General features: G+C 41.5%; 2 long non-coding RNA genes across 2 annotated transcripts; both read left to right on the top strand.

Moving 5' to 3' along the window:
* The first annotated feature begins 3,806 nt into the window (after positions 1-3,806).
* On the top strand, positions 3,807-5,685 carry LOC125189504 (uncharacterized). Its single transcript, XR_016130518.1, has 2 exons — positions 3,807-4,529; positions 5,417-5,685. It is a non-coding gene; the product is annotated as an uncharacterized LOC125189504 (long non-coding RNA).
* Positions 5,686-13,921: 8,236 nt separating this feature from the next.
* On the top strand, positions 13,922-15,832 carry LOC125187111 (uncharacterized). The gene is made up of 2 exons (XR_016130456.1): positions 13,922-14,675; positions 15,564-15,832. It is a non-coding gene; the product is annotated as an uncharacterized LOC125187111 (long non-coding RNA).
* The last annotated feature ends 11,757 nt before the right edge of the window (positions 15,833-27,589 follow it).

The raw sequence follows: 27,589 nt of genomic DNA, 5'->3' as shown, positions 1-27,589 counted from the left end.
TTGGTATTTTGACGTGTTTTGTGAGAAATGTGCATATTTGAGCCGAAAAGGGGAGTAAAAACGCATAGTCTGGAAATCTGGAGTCAGACGGCGACCAGCGACCTCCGCGAAGTTGTACGGCGACCGCCGGCGCCCGGCGGTCAGAGCTATGTGGCGGCCCGCCTCGGAAATATACGCTAGGAGAAGAGTCTCGCCCGGCGACCGCCGGAGGACATGTGGCGGTCCGCCACCGAAGGGTCAGAGTCTCTGGACTCCAACGCGGCGACCGCCGGCCAAGGTGCGGCGGCCCGCCGGAGAAAGGCGGCGAATCCGACCAGCCCTAGATTTGCTCCAAGATTTACCAAATTTTGAAGATCTTTTCCTTCTATGATGAGGAATAATCTTCCCCTATAAATAGGACCTCAAGCTTCATCAAAAAGAGTTTTTTCACACAACAAGAACACATTCATAGAGATCAAAAGCTAGAGTACTTCAATTGTGCAAGGAGTTGGAGAAGGATTTCAAGAACATCAAGAACGACAAGGATTCAACCTACGGGTTTTATTTGCTTTAGTTTTATGTTCAAATTGCTTTCCCTTCAATCTATGTTTTTAGTTTATTCAGTCATGTGTAACTAAACTCATAGGATTCTAGGGATGTGTTAGTAGCAACTTTGGTTATACAATTCCGTTTTCTATTTAATATCCGTTTTGTTTTTACTTTGTTTCTTCCCTAAGTTAATCATGATGCTTCATAATTGAGTGACAAAATTATGTATGATTCAATACAACTTGCTTCATAACTGTGACAGAGTTCTAGCGAGTTAGATCCACTTAGTAGACACTACAGTTAATTGAGAGTGAGGACTTTTCAAGGGTCTTAAGAGCTTTTTGGAGTTACGTGTTAGGATTGACAACCCTAATGTTAGTAATAAACGTTTATATCGCATGAGCATAAGCTAGGTGACTCGTCCTTTCAAAGTATTAACTGTGCTAGGGTATTGTAGTTTGGAATTTGTATAACCATAAAAGTGAAAGCACATCCCTGGAATTCCCCTTATCTCTATACTTTTCTCTCCGTGATTTGCTTGCATTTAGTTGTTTACTGTTTTTAATATTTACTGTTTTCAAAAGTTTCCAAAATTCTTGTTTCTCCAGATAGTAATTGAGTTCTAGTAGAAGATAGACACTTTGTGTACATCTTCCCCGTGTTCAATACCCGGTACTAACCTTTTGCTATACTATACCTACTCTGTATACTTGCAGGTATTTATAGTGCAAATAAAAAGTGCATCAACAGCCACTCGGCCCATGCCCCCCACTCCTCGGGGAGTACGGAGATCAGCTGGTGGATGCCATCGAGCTCCGTAGCGCCGCCGTACTGGTGGGTCCTCTCCCACAGCTGGTAAAACCTGCTCACGATCGGTACTATGCTCTCTCCTATGTACGGTCGATAAGCTCTGAACTCGCGGAGTGCATACTCTGCGCAACTCTCATAAATACTCAACGGGAGTCTAGTGGGATCACGTCCATCCATCTACACAAAGGGTACGTCACAGGTCAGAAGGAGGTACTCAAACAAAAACGTAGCGTAAGATCGATAAATGAGGGTCTAAGTCAAAGGAGTCCTCAACTAGAGCCACTATACTGTGTGATCTAACGTCAACAAACTAAGTTCACACCTCAAATCTAACGTTTCTAAAGGTTCTCGCGAAATGTGATGGAATCGATACTCTCTTTCGGATCTAATCGAGTGGCATAGCCACAGTGAGAATCTATCTTGTGCTATTCCCTTATAGCATCGTTCCTCATTTCCCTTTTCAACATTTGCCCCTCTTGTGCTCTCGTGCACTGGGCGTTGGCTCTTCTGGCGCAAAAAGTCGTGTCACCGCAGATCACGCCTTCGTGCCTAACTTGGACTAGCATCGTCTCAAAATTGTTGCTTAGGAAAGCAATTATAGGATTTATAGTTCATCCTTTGTAGTCTCATTTTGAGCTACATTCTTCTAGGAAACTCTTTTTCACACTATGTTCCTTCATTCTCGACTGGGATTATCTCTGGTCACTCTTGCATCGGTTATCTCAAAATTTCACTTCTTTACTTCCAACTTGGTTGAACGTCATGGAGATGATCGAGTCGATTACTTGGAATGATCTAGTGAACAAGTCTAGATCTTGACTGAAGGAAGTTTGGATCTCAGAGCATGAAAGAAACCGAGTGGCTCTGATACCACTCTGTCACGACCGCACTTTGCTAAGGATAGCGAAAGCGGGTAAATCGCGACTAATGGGGGGGATTAAAGAAATGGGGAAAGAAAAGGGGAAAGAACTTATGAATATGCCCGAAGGCCAAGTCGATCATATCATAGAATAGAAGTCAAATGTACCATTACATGGTCTTAGAACTAGAATAAACATTTCATCAATAAATCAGAGTTCGAAGGTGAGATTCTAAGATGTCTCACTTCACAAAAGAGCAGCGGAATAAGTCCATACTAGACGACTTCGTGTATGAAGACACGAATCGTGAAATGATCCACTGGATTATTTAGTAGCATCGACTCCGATCATTTCTCCATCCTCTTGACGTTCAACCTGCACATTTATAAATACATGCAGGGCTGAGTACAGGAGTACTCAATGGACACATGCCGAAAACAAAACATACAATATATAGTTGTCATCCATGTACAGTATCGCACGAGGGTTTTTCTTAAAAGGCCCGAGCATACTAAATTATCTTGTGATCTTAAAAGTCCGACTGCAGTCTAAGTTCTTTTGGATCCTCGCCTTATCTGAGAATCGTGTACCGTGAAGGTGGCCACCTTCAGCGGACACATCGCCGGCCAACCGCTGATGGCTCACGGCTCTCGTGCACGTTATTCCGAACAGGATTTGCGGTCCTATTGGGAACCGAATTCGTTAAACTCGGGCCGGCATCGCCAAAACCCGCGGGCTATTACCCCAACAGATAGGCCTCAAAACAAACATTTTATGGCATGACAACAACTTTAAAACAATCACTGCTTTATTTTGAGAAAAGATGATTATTCATAATTTCACAAATATTTGCTTTATATCCACACTATAGTGCTGGATATTAAAAGAAAGCCCACCTGATATGCTTATGTCTCAACTCAATTACTCGCTTTGGCCTCACTCGCCCTCGAGCAATTTATCCCTTGAAAATAAATAGCGTAGCACGCTAATTAATACTTGAATAATTTCTCTTTAGAAAGAATGCATGCATCCTATTGGATAGCACCTATATCTCAGTCTCGGCTTATAGGATTGTTCTTAATCCTACCTCAGCTTCACTACTCTGCAGAGTTTACTTATTATCTTTATTAACTTTGGAGAAATTCTATTTTCTCTAAGCAAATACTCGGCCCTTAATTACAAGAATAGGAAATTCTTGGAAAGTCTCTTCTAAAATTCTTTTCCTCGGATTTTTCTTAAGGCCGCCCATGGCGTCGCGGGGCGACGCCGGTCGGCTTTCGCGTCCCCATTTTACTTCTTTATTTTCCCGGAGTCTAAATAAATTATTTGGAGATTTATTCCTCGGCTTTTGAGCTCCAACTCAAATATCCTTAATTTAATTCCAACTTCTCATAATTAAATCCTTGGCCCAATTTACTAATTAAATGCTAGAGCCCAACACTCCCTACTAGCTTAGGATGGCCCAATTGCTTGATTTAATTATTAGGGCCCAATCCTCTTATTATTTAAAGGTCCAACAAGTAAAAAAATTAGAGTGGCCCACTTCAAAATTTAGAAATGGGGCAGCCCATATTATACTCCCTCACCCATCGACACATCTCCCTCTCTCTCAAAAAATATCCCAATTTCACTTCATTCTCAAAACCCCTTCTTCACAGAGTATCAAGGCAGCGGCGCTTACGCCCTCCTTCCTCGCCACCTCTCCGGCGAATCGCCATCTCCGGCGTCGCCGGAGCTCTCTCTTCCTTCCCCTGCAACCAATTCTCTTTTCCTCTCTTAGTTCCAAAACAAATCCCTAAATTGAAGAGTAGAGACGCAGCGTCTTCTTCTTCTTCCTCACGACTATCCGCCGCTAAATTGGCTCGCCGGCGGTTGCCGCTTCCGGCGAATCCGCCGCCGCCGTTCCCTCCTTCAAGTTTCCTCTCTCCGTCGAGCTTTCTCCCGACAAACTTTCCTCGCCCGACGAAATCACCGATTGGGGAAAGGGCGTCGCCTTTCTCCCTTCGTCTTCTCCTGTGTGTCTATGACCGAAGCGTCTTACTTCGTCTCCGGCTGCTCGACGAGCAGACCCGCCACCATTCTTCGCCGTACGTTGCTGCCTCTTTCGCGTGGCAGCCGCGATACTTACCGGAGGCTGACGCCCCCGCTTCCTCCGGTAGGCGCTCTTCCTCTTCTCGGCGAGCCAGCAGTGGAGAGGAGACATCGCCTCCTTCGCGCCAGCCTCCATCGCCGCCGATTTCTTCGCCGTCAGCCTCGTCGAGCAAGGCTGCTGTCTACGCTGCCTCGGTCGCATCGACGCTTGCTCGACGCCGAACAGCCCCTTACTCTCAAGCTAAGTCTCCTCCCCCCCTTACTCCTTTCAAAGCTTGGTCTTTTAAAGCTTTATGTTCTTGGGCAGATTGTTATTACTGCTTTATCACTTGATGTGGGAAGTCTTAGTTGCATTGAGAGGGATTTGTGATATGAGAAGGAATGTAGCTACTGGAATTGGTCTTTAGCTATTGTATTAGAGTTCTAATTTTTCAATCGGGGCACTTAGCTTACTGTATTGAGAACTTGAGGGTTCTGCTATTGTTCCATACTTGGTTGTGAGAATCCTATGGAAATTCTAAGTTCTTGTGCTATCTACTGAGCTAGCTCTACATGATGCAAAGGGTGTTGAGGGAATTACCTCACTTGGTGAATCCTTGATTCTTGGCTGCCACCTCCTTCTCTCTGCCACCGCCTCTCCTTCGATACTTCTTAAAAATATTCAAACTTTGGGGTGCTTGAGCGTATGGGAGAGAAGTGGCGTTGGGTGGTTTATATAGCCATTTGCTTGGCTGTTTGTGATTGGAATCTTGGAGGCAAAGGCTCCTATTTTGGGGTTGCTAGTTCTTTCTCTTTCGAGCTTGATGATTGTGAGATTCTTGCCATTTTGGTGATTGTGGCTGATCTTCTTGGCTGATTTCTCGGCCTTGATCGACGGGGAGATGAGAGTTTGACTCATCTTCTACTTTGGGCTTGTGTAGGAGCTCTTTCTCCTGTGCCTTCTTTGTCTTGAATCTCTTTTGATGTTAGAAGAGATGGTGACCAAGATTGGCTTACCTCATGCTCTATCTTGTAGCTCTTCTAGCTGCACTATTCACCTACTTGCTCCATCTCTTATTTAGCTTGTGCTTCCCTCCCTCTTTACTTGTGTGTAAATTTATAACCCCAATTTGGTGTAAACTTTGTAGGTACATGGAGGCATTCTTGGAGCTTGTGGAGGGGAGCAAAATCAAGAATAAGAATGGGAGGGAAAGAAAGAAGATGCTCCTCTTGAGCCCATTTGGTTCTATCCCCAATTTAGTTTGCTTCCAAACTTGAGAATTAAGAAGTAGGATAGATAGAGTAGAATAGGTGCATGTTGATTTTATCACACTTGAAGGCATGTACTATTTCCATCATCCATGTATTTTATTCCTCAAGGTGTATCCACATTTCTCTAATGAAAGTATTTTATCCACTTTTATTCTTGAAACTTAAATTTTCCTTGCATTTTATTTCCTCCAACGAAGATACTTAAATTACTCCAAAGTCGAATACGACGAGGAATGTACGATTACACATCTTCTAAAAGAAATTAATTAAGCTAATAAATCCGATTTATCTCGAAAGAAAGGAACGAAATTCCGGGGCGTCACATTCCACCCTCCTTATAAGAAATTTCGTCCCGAAATTTTTGTAGCTCTACTCGAAAAGTTCGGGGTAACGTTCCTTCATCTTATCCTCCAACTCCTACGTGGCTTCTTCTTGCCCGTGGTGTTCCCACAGTACTTTCACCGAAGTGATCGCCTTATTCCTCAATTGTTGCACTTTTCTATCCAAAATTTTCTTTGGCTTTTCCTCATAGCTCAGATCCGGATTAATTATCATCTCTTCTTGGTGGATCACGTGCTTCGGATCGAACACATATTTTCTAAGCTGAGATACATGGAACACGTTGTGAACGTTTCCAAAGCTTGGCGGTAGCGCCAATCGATAAGCTACTAGTCCGACCACTTCCAAAATCTCATACGGTTCTATGTAGCGGGGTCGGAGTTTTCCCTTGACTCCAAATCTGGTGATCCCCTTCGAGGGTGATACATTCAAGAAAACCTTATCTCCTACAATAAACTGCAAATCCGTCCGTCGAAGATCTGCATAGGACTTCTGTCTGTCCTGAGCCTCTTTGATCCTCTCTCGGATGTTTCTGACAACTTCTATCATCTCTTCATCCGCATCTGGGCCCAAAATCTTCCTTTCACCAACCTCGTCCCAATAGAGGGGTGATCTACACTTTCTTCCGTACAGAGCTTCGTACGGAGCCATATCAATCGTTGCCTGGTAGCTATTGTTATAGGCAAACTCTATTAGCGGCAATACTTGTTCCCAATTGCTCCCTCTATCAAGCACTACTGCCCTTAGCATGTCCTCTAGTGTTTGAATCGTTCTCTCCGACTGTCCGTCGGTCTGTGGATGAAAAGTTGTGCTAAAATTCAGCTGCGTCCCTAGCTCTTTCTGTAGGCTCTTCCAAAATCTGGACGTGAATTTAGCATCTTTGTCTAACGGTATGCCGTGCAGGCGAATGATCTCCTTCACACACAACTGGGCTAGCTTCTCCAACCCGTATGTGATAGGTATTGGTACAAAATGGGCGCTCCTAGTGAGACGATCCACTATCACCCAGATTGCAGTATTTCCTTTTTGAGTTTTCGGCAATCCCGTAACGAAATCCATAGCTATATGTTCCCATTTCCACTCGGGAATTTCCAACGCCTGCAACTTTCCATAAGGTCGCTGGTGTAGTGCCTTCACTTGTTGACAGGCAAGACACCTCTCAACGAAAGATGCTATATCTCTCTTCATACCGTCCCACCAGAACTTCTTCTTCAAGTCCTGATACATCTTTGTACTCCCTGGGTGGGCGGTGTATGGAGTATCGTGCGCCTCGCTCATTATCTCGTTTCTGAGCTCTTCCTAGTTCGGCACACACAATCTCCCTTCGAATGTGAGGGCGTTATCTGCCTCCTCCTGGTAGTTCTTTTGTTCGCCCGTTCTCACTTTTAGGCGCAACTTCTCTAGAGTTTCATCCCGTCTCTGGGCCTCGATGATTCTGCCTCTTAAATCGAGAATAACTACTAGAGTAAAAACTATGCCTTCTACAGTTTCGAGTGCTCGCACCATTTCTAAACTCATTCTGTCGAATTCTCGCAGCAATTCCTCTTCCTGAGTGAATAGGACTGCCACTTGGTGCTGAGTCTTCCGGCTCAACGCGTCTGCCACAACGTTGGCCTTGCCTGGGAGGTAATTTATGCCGCAGTCATCTCCTCTTGTGGTCCGTGAAAATTTCACACCTAACTCCATATAGGTGGTGTCTCCAAATCTTCAAGGCGTGGACCACTGCCGCCAGTTCTAGGTCGTGTGTTGGATAGTTAAGTTCATGTGGCCTGAGTTGCCGTGACGCATAAGCGATCACCTTCCCATTCTGCATCAACACACATCCAAGTCCGCTCTTGGAGGCATCCGTATACACAACGTAGTCCGTCCCTGGCTCTGGGACTGCTAGTACGGGTGCGCTGGTCAATTTCTCCTTTAACAGCTGAAAACTTGCCTCGCACTCAGGAGACCATGAGACCTTGGTTCCCTTCTTGAGTTGCTGAGTCATCGGCCGTGCAATCTTCGAGAATCCTTCAATGAATCTTCTATAGTAGCCAGCCAGTCCTAAGAAACTTCGGATCTCGTTGGGCGTAGTTGGTACTTTCCAATTTCGTACCGCCTCTACTTTTGCAGGGTCCACTCGGATCCCTTCCGCTGTCACAATATGTCCAAGAAAATTCACCTCATTGAGCCAAAATTCGCACTTGCTGAATTTGGCGTACAACTCCTCCGCCCGAAGCGTCTCTAGAGCAGTCCTTAAATGCTCCTCATGTTCCTTCCTATTCTTAGAGTATATCAGCACATTGTCGATAAAGACTAGGACAAACTTGTCGAGGTAAGGATGGAAAACGCGGTTCATCAGGTCCATGAACACTGCCGGTGCATTCGTTAGTCCAAACGGCACCACCGTAAACTCATAGTGACCATATCTGGTTCGGAAGGCCGTCTTGGGCACATCCGCTGGTTTAATCTTCAGCTGGTGGTATCCCGATTTCAGATCCATCTTGGAGAACACGCTAGCTCCTTTGAGCTGGTCAAACAAATCGTCGATCCTGGGTAAGGGATACTTGTTCTTGAGAGTCAGCTTGTTAAGCTCTCGGTAGTCCACACACATCCTCATGGTCCCGTCTTTCTTCTTGACGAACAGTACAGGTGCTCCCCATGGCGAGAAGCTGGGTCTGATGAATCCCAGGACCAGGAGTTCTTGCAGCTGTACCTTCAGTTCATCTAGTTCCTTTGGGGCCATTCGGTATGGTGCCTTTGATACTGGAGCAGATCCTGGTTCTAGATCTATAGTGAACTCCACTTGCCTGTCTGGCGGCAAACCCGGTAGTGTGTCAGGAAACACATCCGGAAATTCGCGAGCGATGTCGACTTCTTCCAATTTCCTTTCGTCTTTCTCCTCTTTGTTCAAGTAGACAAGGTATGCGGGGCATCCTTTCCCCATCAGCTTGTTGGCTTGCAACATCGAGATTACAGATTTTCGCGTTCCTAAAGAAATTCCGTGAAAGCGGGTAGCTTCACCTTCGGGGTTTCCAAAAGAAATTTGCCTCTCTTTGCAAAGGATCGTGGCATGGTTTTCAGCCAGCCAGTCCATTCCTAGTATTATGTCCACATCCCACATGATCATAACACTCAAGTTGTTCGTTACAATCTTAAGTTCACCCAGAGTGATTTCTAAGTTCGAGCAAGTACGAGAAATCTCTATACGACCTCCTACTGGGGAAACTACTTCCATTCTATGTTCTGACTCCTTAGTAGTGAGTTTCAAAGTAGTCACGCAATTTGCAGAAATAAACGAATGCGAAGCACCAGTATCAAACAGAAGCATAACAGGGGTATCGAAGAGCTTACCCATGCCTGCCAAGTTTCCCTGGTTCACCTCTGGCTGCTTCTGCCTCATTGCATAAGCTCGAGCCTGTGATGGGAGTTTTGGCCTCTGCTGCTGATTCCTCGGTGCCTGTCGTGGATTTGCTCTAGGTTGAACATTCATTGCGCGCAGTTGTGGGAGCTGAGCTGACGGGTGAGATTTTGCTCCCGTCCCTGAAGTCTTGCTTGGGCAGTATTTGGCAAAGTGCCCAGTCTTCCCGCAGTTGAAGCAACCATCCGTCCCTGACTTGCAAATGCCGCTGTGCAGTATGTTGCATTTGGGGCATTCGCGGGACTTTGGGGTATTCCCCTTGAATGACCCAGGGGTAGTTTTATATCCGCCACCTTGTGGCTTGCTCGGTCCATATCCTCCCTGCTTAGGCTCAGATTGGGCCTGCGGTCCTTCCCATTTCCTCTTGTCCCTGGATGCTTGGGACTGAGTTGGGGGTGGAGCATGATTCACAGCTGACCCGGTTTTCTCTCCCGGCATAGTTGCCTCAATGTCCAGTGCTCGTCCTAGAGCTTCATTGTAGGACAGTCCTTCATGACTGGCCAGAGTCATCCTTATCTCGTACCTCAGACCGGTACAGAATTTCTCGGCCATCTTTTGGTCGGTGTCCACCTGATCTGGTGCGTACCGAGCCATCTCACAGAACATACGATCATAATCAGTCACTGACATCCGTCCTTGTTTCAGATGGTAGAATTCTACCTCCTTCTTCTTCCGGTAGCTCTTAGGGATGTACTTGCCATAGACCTCAGCTTTAAATTCCTCCCAAGTCATCTCCCTGAGTTGCTCCGGAGTCATGGTCTTCTTCCTTGCTTCCCACCAGAAGTCAGCAGGTCCAGTCAGTTGAAAGGTCACGCAAGATAGACGCTCTTGGTTTGTCCAGTGCAGAAAGTTGAATATGCGCTCCAGTGCGCGTATCCAAGTTTCAGCAACAGTTGGGTCTCCTAACCCATTGAACACTGGTGGATTCTGTCTCAGAAACATCTCTTTGACCTAACGGTCCTGTGGCTGGGGTGGTGGTGGAGGTGGTGAAGGCGGTGGAACAGGTGATGGGGGTGGTGTCAATTCATACCAATCTCCTTGAACTTCTTCCTCCAAGATAGGGAGTTCTCTTCGGCCTCGACCTCGGCCTCTCCCACGTCCTCGGCCTCATGGCCCATCAGCTCTTCTTGGAGGCATCCTAATAGTTCGTGCAATTACTCGTTAAGTACTATCCAAATTTTGAGGGCAGAACATAACAACTGAATCATAGAAGCGAACACAACTTTTCCAAGATAATGAATTTTCCATAAAAACCATCAGATCAGTACATCATCAAGGGATAAAAGAGTCTGCCTCGGAAGGACTTTTTACAAAAGATGAATCCTAAAACGTACACCCAAGTACATATTGTGAAGCCCCGATACTGCGGAACATCACTAAAGTACTTAGCCACTGCCCTCCTAACATCCCGGGTCTTATGTGCTAACAAAATGTGATCTACTGAAAGTCCTAGAAAGAAAAGAGCAACTACATCAGAACGACATCATACTAGGACGTTTCTAATGGTACAACCTCTCTACTGCTCATCGTCTGATCCCTCCGAGCTCACTCCCGAGCTCCCCTCGAAGTCGTCATCACTGTCCTCGATCGGAATGGGATCAGAGCCTCATCTAGGTCCATCTCAACACGGAGGGCTTGCAGCCAAGCCTCCCACTCCTCTGACTGTCGCCGCAGACCGGCGTGAAAGTCCTCATCCCAGACGTGGGCCCGTGGTGGAATGTGCACCTCTAGCATCTGCCCCTCCCTCTCGGGGGCTCTCTCCCGTGCTACCACCGCACGGTCCATCCATGGCTCCCCTAGGTCCTCCTCCTCATCCATCGCAATCATCGCAATCATCGGGGCCTTGCCCCGCCCCTCGGGGTCATACCCTGCGCCATCTAGCCGGCGCATCCCTGGCTCTCGGCTGGTACCTGGGGGTAGATCTGTAACAGTCTACCGGGACAACCCTGCCTCGTGGTCGTGAACTCCCCGTGTGCCGTCCTCGGGACGGGTCGACGAGCGCCACTGAAGTGAGGGTGGCGGTAAGTCACCTTCCGCAATAGGCGGAACCTCTGGGTAGTGTACGGAATGTAGGAAAACAAAAGACACGAAGCCACGAAAATCCTCCACCTCCTCCTGGTTGTCGATCCTCCTATAGATATAGCTGCTGGACAGCCACTCGGCCCATGCCCCCCACTCCTCGGGGAGTACGGAGATCAGCTGGTGGATGCCATCGAGCTCCGTAGCGCCGCCGTACTGGTGGGTCCTCTCCCACAGCTGGTAAAACCTGCTCACGATCGGTACTATGCTCTCTCCTATGTACGGTCGATAAGCTCTGAACTCGCGGAGTGCATACTCTGCGCAACTCTCATAAATACTCAACGGGAGTCTAGTGGGATCACGTCCCTCCATCTACACAAAGGGTACGTCACAGGTCAGAAGGAGGTGCTCAAAGAAAAACGTAGCGTAAGAGCGATGCATGAGGGTCTAAGTCAAAGGAGTCCTCAACTAGAGCCACTATACTGTGTGATCTAACGTCAACAAACTAAGTTCACACCTCAAATCTAACGTTTCTAAAGGTTCTCGCGAAACGTGATGGAATCGATACTCTCTTTCGGATCTAATCAAGTGGCATAGCCACAGTGAGGATCTATCTTCTGCTATTCCCTTATAGCATCGTTCCTCATTTCCCTTTTCAACATTTGCCCCTCTTGTGCTCTCGTGCACTGGGCGTTGGCTCTTCTGGCGCAAAAACTCGTGTCACCGCAGATCACGCCTTCGTGCCTAACTTGGTCTAGCATCGTCTCAAAATTGTTGCTTAGGAAAGCAATTATAGGATTTATAGTTCATCCATTGTAGTCTCATTTTGAGCTACATTCTTCTAGGAAACTCACTTTCACACTATGTTCCTTCATTCTCGACTGGGATTATCTCTGGTCACTCTTGCATCGGTTATCTCAAAATTTCACTTCTTTACTTCCAACTTGGTTGAACGTCATGGAGATGATCGAGTCGATTACTTGGAATGATCTAGTGAACAAGTCTTGATCTTGACTGAAGGAAGTTTGGATCTCAGAGCATGAAAGAAACAGAGTGGCTCTGATACCACTCTGTCATGACCGCACTTTGCTAAGGATAGCGAAAGCGGGTAAATCGCGACTAATGGGGGGGATTAAAGAAATGGGGAAAGAAAAGGGGAAAGAACTTGTGAATATGCCCGAAGGCCAAGTCGATCATATCATAGAATAGAAGTCAAATGTTCCATTACATGGTCTTAGAACTAGAATAAACATTTCATCAATAAATCAGAGTTCGAAGGTGAGATTCTAAGATGTCTCACTTCACAAAAGAGCAGCGGAATAAGTCCATACTAGACGACTTCGTGTATGAAGACACGAATCGTGAAAAGATCCACTGGATTATTTAGTAGCATCGACTCCGATCATTTCTCCATCCTCTTGACGTTCAACCTGCACATTTATAAATACATGCAGGGCTGAGTACAGGAGTACTCAATGGACACATGCCGAAAACAAAACATACAATATATAGTTGTCATCCATGTACAGTATCGCATGGGGGTTTTTCTTAAAAGGCCCGAGCATACTAAATTCTCTTGTGATCTTAAAAGTCCGACTGCAGTCTAAGTTCTTTTGGATCCTCGCCTTATCTGAGAATCGTGTACCGTGAAGGTGGCCACCTTCAGCGGACACATCGCCGGCCAACCGCTGATGGCTCACGGCTCTCGTGCACGTTATTCCGCACTGGATTTGCGGTCCTATTGGGAACCGAATTCGTTAAACTCGGGCTGGCATCGCCAAAACCCGCGGGCTATTACCCCAACAGATAGGCCTCAAAACAAACATTTTATGGCATGACAACAACTTTAAAACAATCACTGCTTCATTTTGAGAAAAGATGATTTTTCATAATTTCACAAATATTTGCTTTATATCCACACTATAGTGCTGGATATTAAAAGAAAGCCCACCTGATATGCTTATGTCTCAACTCAATTACACGCTTTGGCCTCACTCGCCCTCGAGCAATTTATCCCTTGAATTATTTCTCTTTAGAAAGAATGCATGCATCCTATTGGATAGCACCTATATCTCAGTCTCGGCTTATAGGATTGTTCTTAATCCTACCTCACCTTCACTACTCTGCAGAGTTTACTTATTCTCTTTATTAACTTTGGAGAAATTCTATTTTCTCTAAACAAATACTCGGCCCTTAATTACAAGAATAGGAAATTCTTGGAAAGTCTCTTCTAAAATTCTTTTCCTCGGATTTTTCTTAAGGCCGCCCATGGCGTCGCGGGGCAACGCCGGTCAGCTTTCGCGTCTCCCACTTTACTTCTTTATTTTCCCGGAGTCTAAATAAATTATTTGGAGATTTATTCCTCGGCTTTTGAGCTCCAACTCAAATATCCTTAATTTAATTCCAACTTCTCATAATTAAATCCTTGGCCCAATTTACTAATTAAATGCTAGAGCCCAACACTCCCTACTAGCTTAGGATGGCCCAATTGCTTGATTTAATTATTAGGGCCCAATCCTCTTATTATTCAAAGGTCCAACAAGTAAAAAAGTAGAGTGGCCACTTCAAAATTTAGAAATGGGGCAGCCCATATTATACTCCCTCACCCATCGACACATCTCCCTCTCTCTCAAAAAATATCCCAATTTCACTTCATTCTCAAAACCCCTTCTTCACAGAGTATCAAGGCAGCGGCCCTTACGCCCTTCTTCCTCGCCACCTCTCCGGCGAATCGCCATCTCCGGCGTCGCCGGAGCTCTCTCTTCCTTCCCCTGCAACCAATTCTCTTTTCCTCTCTTAGTTCCAAAACAAAATCCCTAAATTGAAGAGTAGAGACGCAGCGTCTTCTTCTTCTTCCTCACGACTATCCGCCGCTAAATTGGCTCGCCGGCGGTTGCCGGAGCTCTCTCCTCAACTCGTCGCCGCTTCCGGCGAATCCGCCTCCGCCGTTCCCTCCTTCAAGTTTCCTCTCTCCGTCGAGCTTTCTCCCGACAAACTTTCCTCGCCCGACGAAATCACCGATTGGGGAAAGGGCGTCGCCTTTCTCCCTTCGTCTTCTCCGGTGTGTCTATGACCGAAGCGTCTTACTTCGTCTCCGGCTGCTCGACGAGCAGACCCGCCACCATTCTTCGCCGTACGTTGCTGCCTCCTTCGCGAGGCAGCCGCGATACTTACCGGAGGCTGACGCCCCCGCTTCCTCCGGTAGGCGTTCTTCCTCTTCTCGGCGAGCCAGCAGTGGAGAGGAGACATTGCCTCCTTCGCGCCAGCCTCCATCGCCGCCGATTTCTTCGCCGTCAGCCTCGTCGAGCAAGGCTGCTGTCTACGCTGCCTCGGTCGCATCGACGCTTGCTCGACGCCGAACAGCCCCTTACTCTCAAGCTAAGTCTCCTCCCCCCTTACTCCTTTCAAAGCTTGGTCTTTTAAAGCTTTATGTTCTTGGGCAGATTGTTATTACTGCTTTATCACTTGATGTGGGAAGTCTTAGTTGCATTGAGTGGGGTTTGCGATATGAGAAGGAATGTAGCTACTGGAATTGGTCTTTAGCTATTGTATTAGAGTTCTGATTTCTCAATTGGGGCACTTAGCTTACTGTATTGAGAACTTGAGGGTTCTGCTATTGTTCCATACTTGGTTGTGAGAATCCTATAGAAATTCTAAGTTCTTGTGCTATCTACTGAGCTAGCTCTACATGATGCAAAGGGTGTTGAGGGAATTACCTCACTTGGTGAATCCTTGATTCTTGGCTGCCACCTCCTTCTCTCTGCCACCGCCTCTCCTTCGATACTTCTTAAAAATATTCAAACTTTGGGGTGCTTGAGCGGTATGGGAGAGAAGTGGCGTTGGGTGGTTTATATAGCCACTTTGCTTGGCTGTCTGTGATTGGAATCTTGGAGGCAAAGGCTCCTATTTTGGGGTTGCTAGTTCTTTCTCTTTCGAGCTTGATGATTGTGAGATTCTTGCCGTTTTGGTGATTGTGGCTGATCTTCTTGGCTGATTTCTCGGCCTTGATCGACGGGGAGATGAGAGTTTGACTCATCTTCTACTTTGGGCTTGTGTAGGAGCTCTTTCTCCTGTGCCTTCTTTGTCTTGAATCTCTTTTGATGTTAGAAGAGATGGTGACCAAGATTGGCTTACCTCATGCTCTATCTTGTAGCTCTTCTAGCTGCACTATTCACCTACTTGCTCCATCTCTTATTTAGCTTGTGCTTCCCTCCCTCTTTACTTGTGTGCAAATTTATAACCCCAATTTGGTGTAAACTTTGTAGGTACATGGAGGCATTCTTGGAGCTTGTGGAGGGGAGCAAAATCGAGAATAAGAATGGGAGGGAAAGAAAGAAGATGCTCCTCTTGAGCCCATTTGGTTCTATCCTCAATTTAGTTTGCTTCCAAACTTGAGAATTAAAGAAGTGGATAGATAGTGTAGAATAGGTGCATGTTGATTTTATCACACTTGAAGGCATGTACTATTTCCATTATCCATGTATTTTATTCCTCAAGGTGTATCCGCATTTCTCTAATGAAAGTATTTTCTCCACTTTTATTCTTGAAACTTAAATTTTCCTTGCATTTTATTTCCTCCAACGAAGATACTTAAATTACTCCAAAGTCGAATACGGCGAGGAATGTACGATTACACATCTTCTAAAAGAAATTAATTAAGCTAATAAATCCGATTTATCTCGAAAGAAAGGAACGAAATTCCGGGGCGTCACAGGTACGTTCTCTTTTAATCTCTGAGCTTTGAACTTGAATTCTTTCATTGAATGACTTTGTTGTTGATATGTATTGGTAGTTTGAGTTAGAGTTTGATGAGCAATGATGAATTTGTATGTTTTGGATTGTTGGAATTAATTATTGTTGGTGTGATTGAGTATATTTGATCTTTGTGGGTGAAAATTGAATATCACTTTGGTTTGATTGTTGATATATATAGTTCATGTTCTTAGCATTGCGAGGCTATTGTTCTTGCATGAATTGTGTTTTTAAGAGCTTAAATTGTTTTGCGTGATCTTTGTCTATTGTTGAAAATTTTTGCATTTAATTGGGGGTTAGAGAATATTACGGAGGATGAAAAATGATCATGTTAAGGTAGATAATTTGATTTGCATATTTTATGCCTTGGTATGATTAAAGTTTGGGGGATTGCCACATGTTACGCATTGTACTACAATTTTCTTCATACTATACTCACATTACGAAATTGTAGGTACAAAAGGCATCCCAAAGGAAGTCCCGAGAATGGGGGCTAACTTTTGAGTTTCAAAGAACGTCAAGCTAAAGACGTTAACCAAGCGCTTGTTGGGAGGCAACCCAACATTGGTATCATTTTTTTTCTTATTTTTTTTTATTTTTAGTTTACTCACGTCCCTACCGACTTTTCAAACTTATTCTTAATGTAGTTTTCAATAAGTTTGGGGGAATGAAATGGTGGACCGTGAGTTTAGTTGTTTTTGTTAGTTTTTTATTTTTATTTTAGTAAACCCGAGGTGAATCTTGTCATGAGCATAACATAGAAAACTTAGAAATATTCATGTTTAGAAACATCAGACCGAGTTGCCTATGATAAAAAGTTTCTTTTATGTGTTGGTTGAGTTGACTTGATGCATTGATTTGAAGGTTTAGTGAAAATGTGCACAATTAATGAATTGCTTGTTTGCCTTGTATCATGCTTATACCTTGTGAGACTTGAGCTGTAAATTTCTTTCTTGTGTGATTTATCTGCATTCATGTATTTGTTTCTAGAACTTGCTCCTGGTCTGCCGAAATCTACATAGTGTTTAAATGATAAAAGAGGACGTCAGGCCATCCTTCATAGCTACTTTCTATATCCTAATTATTGACCTTACTCATTACATTTTTTTTTCCTAGCTAGCCACTTTGAGCCTTTAAAGCCTTTTTCTTTGGAAGCTAAATAAAGGGGAATATCCATGCACTCTTGGTGAATTTAGTTTATATTTTGTGAAAAGAGTTGGAGAGATAAGGTAGAGAGAAAAGTAGTGTGCTTACTTGTAAAAAGTGCATAGACATCTGTAGTTTGAATGAGATATTCGGTTGTGCATAAAAAAAAAGGATGTAAAAAAAAATAAAGAGAAAAGAAAAAAAATTCAAAGGAATTTGGGAAGTGAGAAGAAATTTAGACAAAGTCTAGAATTTACTGAGATTCGAATTGGTGGTGGGGTGCTAAGTTTGATGTAGTAGAACTTGATCACTTTTGCTATGTTTGGGTTTAGTCACTTTTTAGCCATATTTCCTCACCTTACCAAAGAGCCTACATTATAACCCAATATAAAGACCTTTCGGATTTTTGATTTTAATCACATCAAGTAGAGGAGGGATTAGACTTTGAGCAAGCATATGGTAAACTTTGCATGTTGCATGATATGAGAGCATACACCTTTTCCAATATACACCTTGAGAGTGAGTGATAAACACACTTCTAAACACGTGTGAGCGCATGTACTTCAAGGTGATCAACGAGCTAGTAATGAAAATGCACTAATAAGCTTTGCTTGATTTGATTTGTATTCTTGTCAAACTCTTTATTTCTTGTTACAATTTTTGAGGCAACTATGAAGTCTAGTTCTTAGCATCCGTGTTTTTATATTAGTTTTTCTCTTGTTTTGTTTGAGGACAAACAAATAATTAAGTTTGGGGGAGTTGACAAACATGAATTTTGCATGTTTTTAAGGACTAGATTTGACTCGTTTTAAATGTCAATCATGCAAATTATGTTCTTAAATTGCATATGTTATACATTTGGTATTTTTAATGTGTTTGTTGATATATGATAGAAAAAGATATAAAAAAGTGCAAAAAGGCCAAGGTGCAACAGCCTCTATTCGAGCCCATTCTGCCAGTGATTTTGAAGTCCAATCAGTGCTTAGTTCATACCATTCTCTTCCTCTTTGAAAGAGCTTCGCGTGGATATCTCGCACGTCTCAATCGAAGTTCTGTGAAGAAAGTTATGACTATTCTACAAACGTTGCGCAGTGCAGAAAATAAATTATTATATTGTGAAGCCAAATCTCTCCCATATCTTGAAGGCCACGAAAATTAACCTTTTTCCGGCCTATAAATACCTCTAAACCTAATTTTAATTTTGATCTCAGAACCTCCAATCCTTCCCCCTCTATAGATTCTTCCATTCCATCTTCCACATTTAATTCATCCATCTTCCATTGGAGCGGAGCTCTGCAGATCCAGGCAAGAGAAGACTGAAGATTGAAGATTCAACCTTGGGTTTTATCAATTTCTTTCATGTCTCGTAATTTATTTGTAGTTTTTACTTGTCTATGAGTAGAACAACTTTTGTGGATTTTTTTGGTGAAGATATTCAATTGATTTTCCTTGTTAGCTCTTGCAGTTATTTGATTTATCCTTGTGCCTTCTATATTCAATTGATTAGCTACCTTTTGAATGCATGCTAGAGTTGATTAGAGTACTCGGGAGACGAAATAATTGACTTGGACGAGGGATAATTCACACTTTAATTCAATAGAACTCGGGAGAGTTGAGGTTTCACGTGAGGTCATTGGTCTTAACGATCTTTTAGGAGTTAGGTCTAAGAATTAGAAGGGGACTTCAATTATTACACCTAATCTACGGATTTCTCACCTCGGGAGGGGGTTTAATCTAGTTAAGTGACCGACTTAATAACTCTAGAGACCGTAATTCAAGGAGGTCGATTGTGTTTTGGATCCTAAAATTCTACATCATTAGCCTTCTTTGTATCATATGTTTTTATGCTTCTTGTTATTTGTTTATTTATTTTATGTCTAGTTTAATAAATCCAAAACCAAAAACTCTGTGTCTCTAGATAGTATGTGATGCTTAGTACTCCCTCTGTCCCATTAGAAATGAAACGTTTTCCTTTTTTGTCTGTCCCATTAAAAATGAAATATTTCTAAAAATGGAAACAATACTCTCTCTACTTTTTCTTCTCTCTTACTTTACTCTCTCTTCATTAACTCACAAAACAACACTACATAAAATCCTGTGCCGAAAAACAAAAGTTGCATATTTAATGGGACGAAGGGAGTATATGGTAGTCAGTTGCAATCTTATTCCCTGTGTTCGATATCCCGGTACTGACCTTTAGCTATACTAGATCTACCCTGTATGCTTGCAGGTATTTTTAGTGCTAATAAATAGTGAATCAAGTTTTTGGCGCCGTTGCCGGGGAATATTATTGCTTTAAGCTGATATTGTAAAACGGTTGATAATACTAATTTAGAGTGTAATATTTTGTACATTATTGCACGCAACGACTTAACTTGGTGTAGATTTCATTTCTGGATCAGGTCATCAATAAGCACATTCTGTTCATTATTCGATTTATTTCTTCCATTATTCCATAACATGCCTAGCAAGAGTTCATCAAATCCAGTTAACTTATTACCCTCTTTCACATTATTAATCAGTACATTGGCATTACTGGGATCATTACATACATTATATATGTTGTGTTTACGACATCACACACTACTACCACAATATGCTTCAGATAGCAAGAGCTATGTATTGTTCAAAACAGGCAAAGAAATAAGTCGTCTTTTCTCAATTCCAAAATGCGTCATCCAAAAAAAAACATAGTTAAAAGTAATGTAAATAGCGTTTCAATGATTACTCATGCGATCAATCCAGCCCGTAATCTGGCACTGAGCCAGATAAAACGACTTTAGGACCCAGTACAATAGGTATCCTGGGATCTCCTTGATGTTGATATCAAGGACAGGGCCGAACCCAAGTTCATTCACGGCTTCCTTCTACCGTGGAGTCAGGGTTTGTATACAAGTAATGAACTCGGTAGGGGTCTGTCGACAGTACAGATGGTCGACTTTCTTTCCCATCGGCTTCTTCTTCTGACCTTCTTCCCGCGCTGTACTAGTCTCAGGTTTGTCCTCAGCTAATCTTTTCCGAAGCTTTTGGGCTAATGCGCTTGGAATCACATCATCAACCGCTTCGTCAAAATCAGTCCGACGCTGCTTAGATGTTGTCCAGAATAGGAAACAGAGATGTATCAGTTGTGTATTGTGTAATGCAGAAACCAAAGGTCAGTAACAATATAATGCACAAAACTTCGTACAACAATGTTTACATTCCATCAAATAATGCACGACATTGTATACCATTCACTACACCAAAAAACAGTAATGCATACCAATCCATAGAATGTACAGAATAAATGATGCACAAACGATGTTAATATAATGCAATAAATTAGACCAATAATGTAACATACAGTCAGTCATGTATCATTCTCATTATGTAATGCAATAAATCAGACCAATAATTCATTAACGTCTGATGTGTAATTCATAATATAAGCCTATTAATGCATAATATGAACTTAATAATGGTGTCACTCTATACAGTAAACTAATCATAATGCACAGAAGCATAAAAAATGCATCAATTCTAATGAAACAATCGCTTCAGATTTCAAGAACAAGGCTAATACATCAAAACACAGTCAATAGTCGACAACGTAACAAAACCAACAAATAATGCTTCATCTATGTGTGTTCCAATCGTTTCATATTCAAACAACATCATGACATACACAACATTGACAATAATGCATAATTTAACTATGAATACACAGTACAACTGCAAGAGAATGCTTAATAATGCAGTACAACGAACGAATAATGCATCAAAACTGGGGGACCAATTATGTAACCTACAGTCTCTGTTGGTTGGCTTTTCTATAGTCTGCCCGCCCCTCTTCGTCATTTGTGCTCTGTAAGACACAAAAACTACATCAGTTACGTTCTCTAATCCAAATCGACCACAAACCAAGAAATAACTCAATAATCAACCAAAACTTCAATAATGGACAGAATCGACAACAAACTAAACACAAAATGGTCAATTTCCAGTACCATCTACAAAATCGTTTTGGTTCCACGCGCAAAAATCGAACATATACCAAATAAAGTAAAAAACTTCAATAATGGACAGAACCCTAGTTGAATTGATTACAATTTCATTTTTTTTTCTGAAAAATAGACCCAAAAAATTGTGAATTTTTGCTGAAAAATTGACCCCAACGGTGAATCAAACGGTGTGTCGCCGTTGATACTCGCCGCTTAACAATGGTTTCGTAGGTGATAATCAGCTATTAATAAAAAATTGAAGCATAAAAACCCTACCTTGATGTCTACTTGAACTGGAAGTCGTGCGCCAAGGGAGTGAGTTTTCGACAGTGAAACGGCGTCGGAGGGTTGAATAAACGGCGAAAATCGACTTTTGGATTGATTTCGGTGGCTGGTAGTGGCGGCTAGGGTTTGGAAATGGGTGGGAATTGGGGGAGACGAGGTTGAATCGTGGGTTTGAGGAGTGAGGCGGTTGGAATGAGAGAGAGAGTGAGTAGATGGAAGGTCTCTGCAAAATCCCGCTTAAATCTCGCTCCTTCCGTTTTAATTCACGGCTGTTTTACAATTTTACCCATATAATGCACAGAATGAACCTAATAATGCAACACGGGATGATTTTGTGAGGCTTCATCTAATCCGTCCATCATACTAATCTAATGGTTGATATTAAGAAGGAAATAGACACTAAGGGGGCAATAGGACCCTAATGCTCCCCTATATGTGAGATGATCAAAACAAGTATGTGTTTAAATCCAAAAATGCAGCCCAAATCTTGGCCCTAGGATTAGATGATCTAATGGTCAATAATTAACTCAAAACACGGAAGGTCATAATTAAGTAGTTTTAGGTCATATTATAAGATTTGGGTTTATGTCATGTTAAGATCATTTTAGATCATGCTTTGTTAGCATGACCTAAAAATAAACTAACTATGACTTAAAAATGCCCTACGTATGACCGCGTTCTGCGTTTCTGTATTTAAATCTGGTCTTCATAGATCAAAACCCTATATATATATATATATATATATATAGAGAGAGAGAGAGAGAGAGAGAGAGTTGTGATCAATGTCGAACCAATTTTAAAGACCGAACTATTGGTCTAGTTTTTTTGATGAGATGTTGATAAGTCGTATTCTAAGCCTTGGTTACTGGTCAGTATATCGTGAAATGCATGTATTATCTGCAAAACAGTTGCTCAAGTGTGCAGGATTAAAGGATCCAAGTCAGTAGGAGACGATTCAGGTGAAGCAAGTGAAAAGGGCGCTAGAAGGGTGCAATACTGACCAGGATGCATTCCAGAGAAAAGGCTCGAGATGGAGAAGAAGGATAGCTGGGATGATCATTAACAAGGGCATAAAAGTCAAAACTTGAAGGAAGTCTACCCTAAAAGCAAGGGCAAGCCTCCCTATAAAAGAAGCCACTTGGAGAGAGAGAAGGAGTTCGCCTTTAGAGTTGGTCCCTTAGAGTTCGAGAAAATCCAACCACCACACTCAGTTAGAATTCTCTCTAGAAGATCAGTTCCTTCAGCATTGTCCAACCTCTCGTTCCTCGCCACAGCTATGGTCACTTGACGTCCAAGAATCTGCCGGAGAAGTCATCGATCCACCGTTCCAGCCAGTTGCCGCAGTAGTATAGCAGTATCATCGCCCGAAGTGGCTAAACAATCGTTATTTTGCTTTCTAGTTTAATCTTTACTTGTTTTCGTCGTTGGTTTTATTGCAAACACTCATCGTTGTTGCCTTTTGAAGCACTTTGTGAAGTTCCAACGCTTAAATTATGAAGTTTCTATTTCGTATGTCGCTTTGGTTCGAGTTTGCTTCATTCTGCCTAGGAAAATTAGATCTAGTTGTTGCTTTTAATTTCTAAGTGTTTTCTTACCTGGAGTTGTCGATCTGAAGTTGTAGTTATGTTTTAGTCAAATTTTCGTGCATGAGTTTCTGTTCCGCGCTGTGATCACCGCCTTGCATGTTAGCCAGTAGAAGTAAAATTGCAGTTTCACCGTTTATTTTAAGTTTGAGCATTTTAATCAATGGATCTTGAGTTTGAGGTTATGAATCTGAAGTTTAGTTATGGTGTTTGTGTTCATCTGATTTTTGTTAATGCTTGGTGAAGAAGAAAATGTCAAAATCAACTTTAGTTTGGACCACTTTACTTTTAAGTTACTTTTGCTTTTGTTCCCTACTTTTCAGTTGTACTGTCCAGACCTGTCAGAGAGCCACCCAGCCACCAGATATGTCTTGTAGTCTAAAATTTCCTCTTTTAGTAACTGTCTACTTTTCATATGCCTCTGAGACACCTTGTCCCCTATTTCCACGAACACCACCACATGCCTGTTATTTTCACACCCACTAGTCAGTAGAGTACCTCCTTTATTTCTTGCCTAGGTAAAATCTCAACCCAAGCGTGGTAGCTAACCAAAAACACCCAGGAAAGTCACCGTAGTTATCCAAACGTGTCCATCCTTGTGGGATTCGACCCTTACCTCCACTATACTAATCAGTAGAAGTGGGTTGAGGAAAATTGTTTGAAGCCAGGTCCCGGTTGTCGTACCAACAACTCAGCTGGGTCGGGAATCTCTTCCTGATCAGTTGGATACACTCCAAATTACATACGAAAACCGACTCATAGACCACAAGAGACCCTTCAGATATGCTGCCGTGAAATTTTTTTCGGCTTCATTACAAGCCCATTTTACTTCATTATATAGGTTTATTACTTTATTCTGTACGTAATACGTTGAAACTACAACATGTTTTTACTTGCTTCCAATAGGTTTTGAAATGATTCAACATATGCTTCATTCGAATTCATTGACGTGGATTTTTGCTTGATTAACATTTAAAAATGCAATTTATTCAAGTGAGTTTATTACTTCATTCAGAAACATTATTACTTCATTGGATAAGATTTTTACTTCATTCCCGTAGGACTTCAAATGCTTCTACACATACTTCATTCCAATAATTTATTACATTATTCCATGTGTTTATTAAACCATATTAGCGCCATGGCGTTGGTGATAGATATTGTAGAGAGAAAGAACGGCACACGACGGCGAAACCACATTTACGTACTGCAATGAAGTAAAAACCTACTGGAATGAAGTAAAAACCTACTAGAATGAATTAATATATTCTGGAACGAAGTTAAATCTTCGTAACATGTTAGTATGACTTATTTACCTTCAGATGATTTAAAATAGGCTCGTGATGAAGGCGAAAATAATTTATAAATTTTTGTATCTTATCCATAAAAAACTAGATCTAAAAGCCCTAATTTGGTAGGGTCCGGTGGTTCGGTCTTTAAGAGTGGATTTGTGGATAATGGGACTATATATATATATATATATAGATATAGGGATGTATTCAAATACTTTTCATATCTTTTGTCATTTTTCCTTCTTAATCCTAGCCCCACGATTTTGTCATCTGACGGTTAGATTAATGCCACGTGTCATTTAATAATGCACATTTTCATTCTAATAATGCACAGCGGCTAATAATGCAACATTATAGACTAATAATGCACATTTTCATTCTAATAATGTACAGGAGCTAATAATGCAACATTATAGACTAATAATGCATTGATCACAACCATCCAATTCAAGGATCCAAGGGTTGAGCTTAAGAAGGAAATAGGACACTTAGGGTGCAAAGGAGCCTAACGCACCCCGATAGATATATATATATATATATATATATATATATATATATATATATATATATATGGAGATGATCAAAATAAGTATGTGTTTAAATCCAGAAATGCAGCCCAAATCTTAGCCCTAGGATTAGATGATCTAATGGTCAATAATTAACCAAAAACACGGAAGGTCATAATTAACCAGTTTTAGGTCATATTATAAGATTTGAGTTTAATGTCATGCTAAGATCATTTTAGGTCATGCTTGGTTAGTATGACCTAAAAATACACTAACCATGACCTAAAAATGCCCTACGCATGATATTGTTCTGCGTTTCTGTATTTAAATCTAGTTTTGCATAGATCAAAACCATATATATATATATTTGAATTTCTTTTTATAAATACCTCATTCTACTCTTCTTTTTTATCTCACACACATTTTACCCCATTCTCTTCAATTTATATACAACTTTTGGAAAATGCAAGGAGGAGACGATAATTCCCCCGGCTGACGCCATCAAGTAGACGACGGTGGCGGTGTTTTTCCAATTTTTTTAGTGTTTTTAAACAATTTTTGTTATATAATTTTACCCCTTTCTATAATACAACGAAGATTTGGTTTAATTTTTTTTTAAAATTATGCATTTTATTTTTAATTATTATAGTCCTTTTTTTATTGTAGTTAAATTAATAAATACAGAAAATGAAAAAAATAATTAATTTGGTAGATTGAGCTTGTCACTATAGTGACAAGTTTTTTGGTGGCCCGGCTATGTTTTGTGGCTTGGCCCGGCCAACTATAGTGGATACTCCCACTATAGGAGAACCGCGGCTCGTGGCTCGATCATGGCCCAGCCGCGGCTTCCTATAGTGAGCGCCATGGGTTTTGGTGGGGAGGCGGGGGTGCCCACAAGAGCGCCACACCGGCGGCCCGGCCGCGGCTCTTTCTAATTTAATATTTTTTTATATATTTTCGAAAATTAGTGTTTTTTTTAGTGTTTTTAAACAATTTTCATTGTATAATTTTACCTCTTTCTATAATACAACGAAGATTTGGTTTTAATTTTTATTTTTATTAAATTATGCATTTTTTTAATTATTATAGTCCAATATTTTTTATTGTAGTTAAATTAAAATATACACAAAATGAAAAAAAATAATTTATTTGGTGGCTTGAGCTTGCACACCATAGTGTAAAACAAGTTTTTTGGTTGCCCGACCAAGTTTTGTGGCTTGGCCCGGCCAACTATAGTGGATACTCAGGACATTAGCAATGGTTGGGCCCTCCCATAGAGCCCTTCTTTTTTAATATTTCCACATCATCATTTTTTGAAAGGGCCTATGTTCCCACAATGGAAGGCCCTCCCATATGGCCCTCTCATTTCTATTTCATTTCTACATCGTCATTATTTTGTTTTAATTTTGTAGCACTTTTATATTTAATTTGTTATCAAATTAAATAAATTTAAATGCAAAAAATATTAATACGCAAATTCTCGTTGTATTGCAAGATTGGAAAATAGAATACAACGTGATTAAAAAAAAACCTACATTTAAAGTGGAGGGATGATTGAAAATGATGGGAAGTGGACGTATATATAGAGAAAATAATAAAAATTTTGAAAAAAATAAAAATAAAAAATAAGAAGGCCGATGACCGGCCCTTCCTCCACAATGGAGGGCCGATCGAAGGGACCTTCTCATTGGCATACATCGGCATAGGCCGATACAACGGCCTTTTGGGGGAGAGAGGAGGGGCCGATCGACGGCCCTTCTGCTACAATGGTGGGGTGATGGAGGCCGATGAGAAAGGCCTTCCCATAGGCCCTGCATTGTGAATGGCCGCCGGCTCCTAGCATCCGGGCTGATGTACAGTTGTCGTTCGAACGATCCTTTACAACTTCCCACAAATATGGTGACGTATGACATTGATAGCATATAATGTATTAACCCTGAACCCTTGGATATTTTAATTTAAAATAAATAAATAAAGAGAGAAATTTCATTGATAGGTAAAGAACAAAGCAAAGCAAGTTGGCCATAGACTTGGCAAATCGTACGGTATGAAATTGTTCAAAATCTGGGCTCCATATATGAAGTGGACAACGAAAGCTTGCCATGTACACTTTAAAATATAGCATGATGAGTTATTAAATGTTTTACTCATTTTTTCTATTTTAGACATTTTTTAAATCTTATTTGAACTAACATATTTTTAAATAGGGTAAATAGCCAATAAAATTTATAAAATTTGGTCAAATTCTGATTTACTTGTACTAACTTTAAAAAAGGGTCAATTATATCATAACTTTAATATTTTTCTCAATTATATTAAAGAGAAAATTTTCATCATGCTATGTTTCCGAATTTTTCAACGTAATTCGTACATATGTAAAAATTAAGGATATAATTGGCTAAATGTATTAAATGACGTTTAAATAGCCGAATGTTTTATTCGCATGATATTTTTTCGTTTGCCAAAAGCGCATATAATTTCTCTAAATCATGGATTATGAGACAAATGAAAAAAATATCAAAGTTAAAATAATATAGAAGAAGAAAAAAAGTTGTAAAAGTAGTAGTAGTGAATTATAAGATTTATTCTTAAAATCAAAAGTTTCTATTTTAAAAAATAGTAAAAAAAAAAATATTTTTATTCTCTTCTAAAAGTAAAAGATGCCCCAGGAGTTTACATTCATGTCATCATACTCTCACACACTTGTACAACGTGAATCATGATAAAAAGGGGTAGGTATAAATAAA

Source organism: Salvia hispanica, chromosome 5, assembly GCF_029641045.1.
Source record: "Salvia hispanica isolate PSC_SH4W2 chromosome 5, Shi_PSC_v1, whole genome shotgun sequence".
Taxonomy (NCBI): domain Eukaryota; kingdom Viridiplantae; phylum Streptophyta; class Magnoliopsida; order Lamiales; family Lamiaceae; genus Salvia; species Salvia hispanica.
This window is presented reverse-complemented; position numbering and strand designations above follow the sequence as displayed.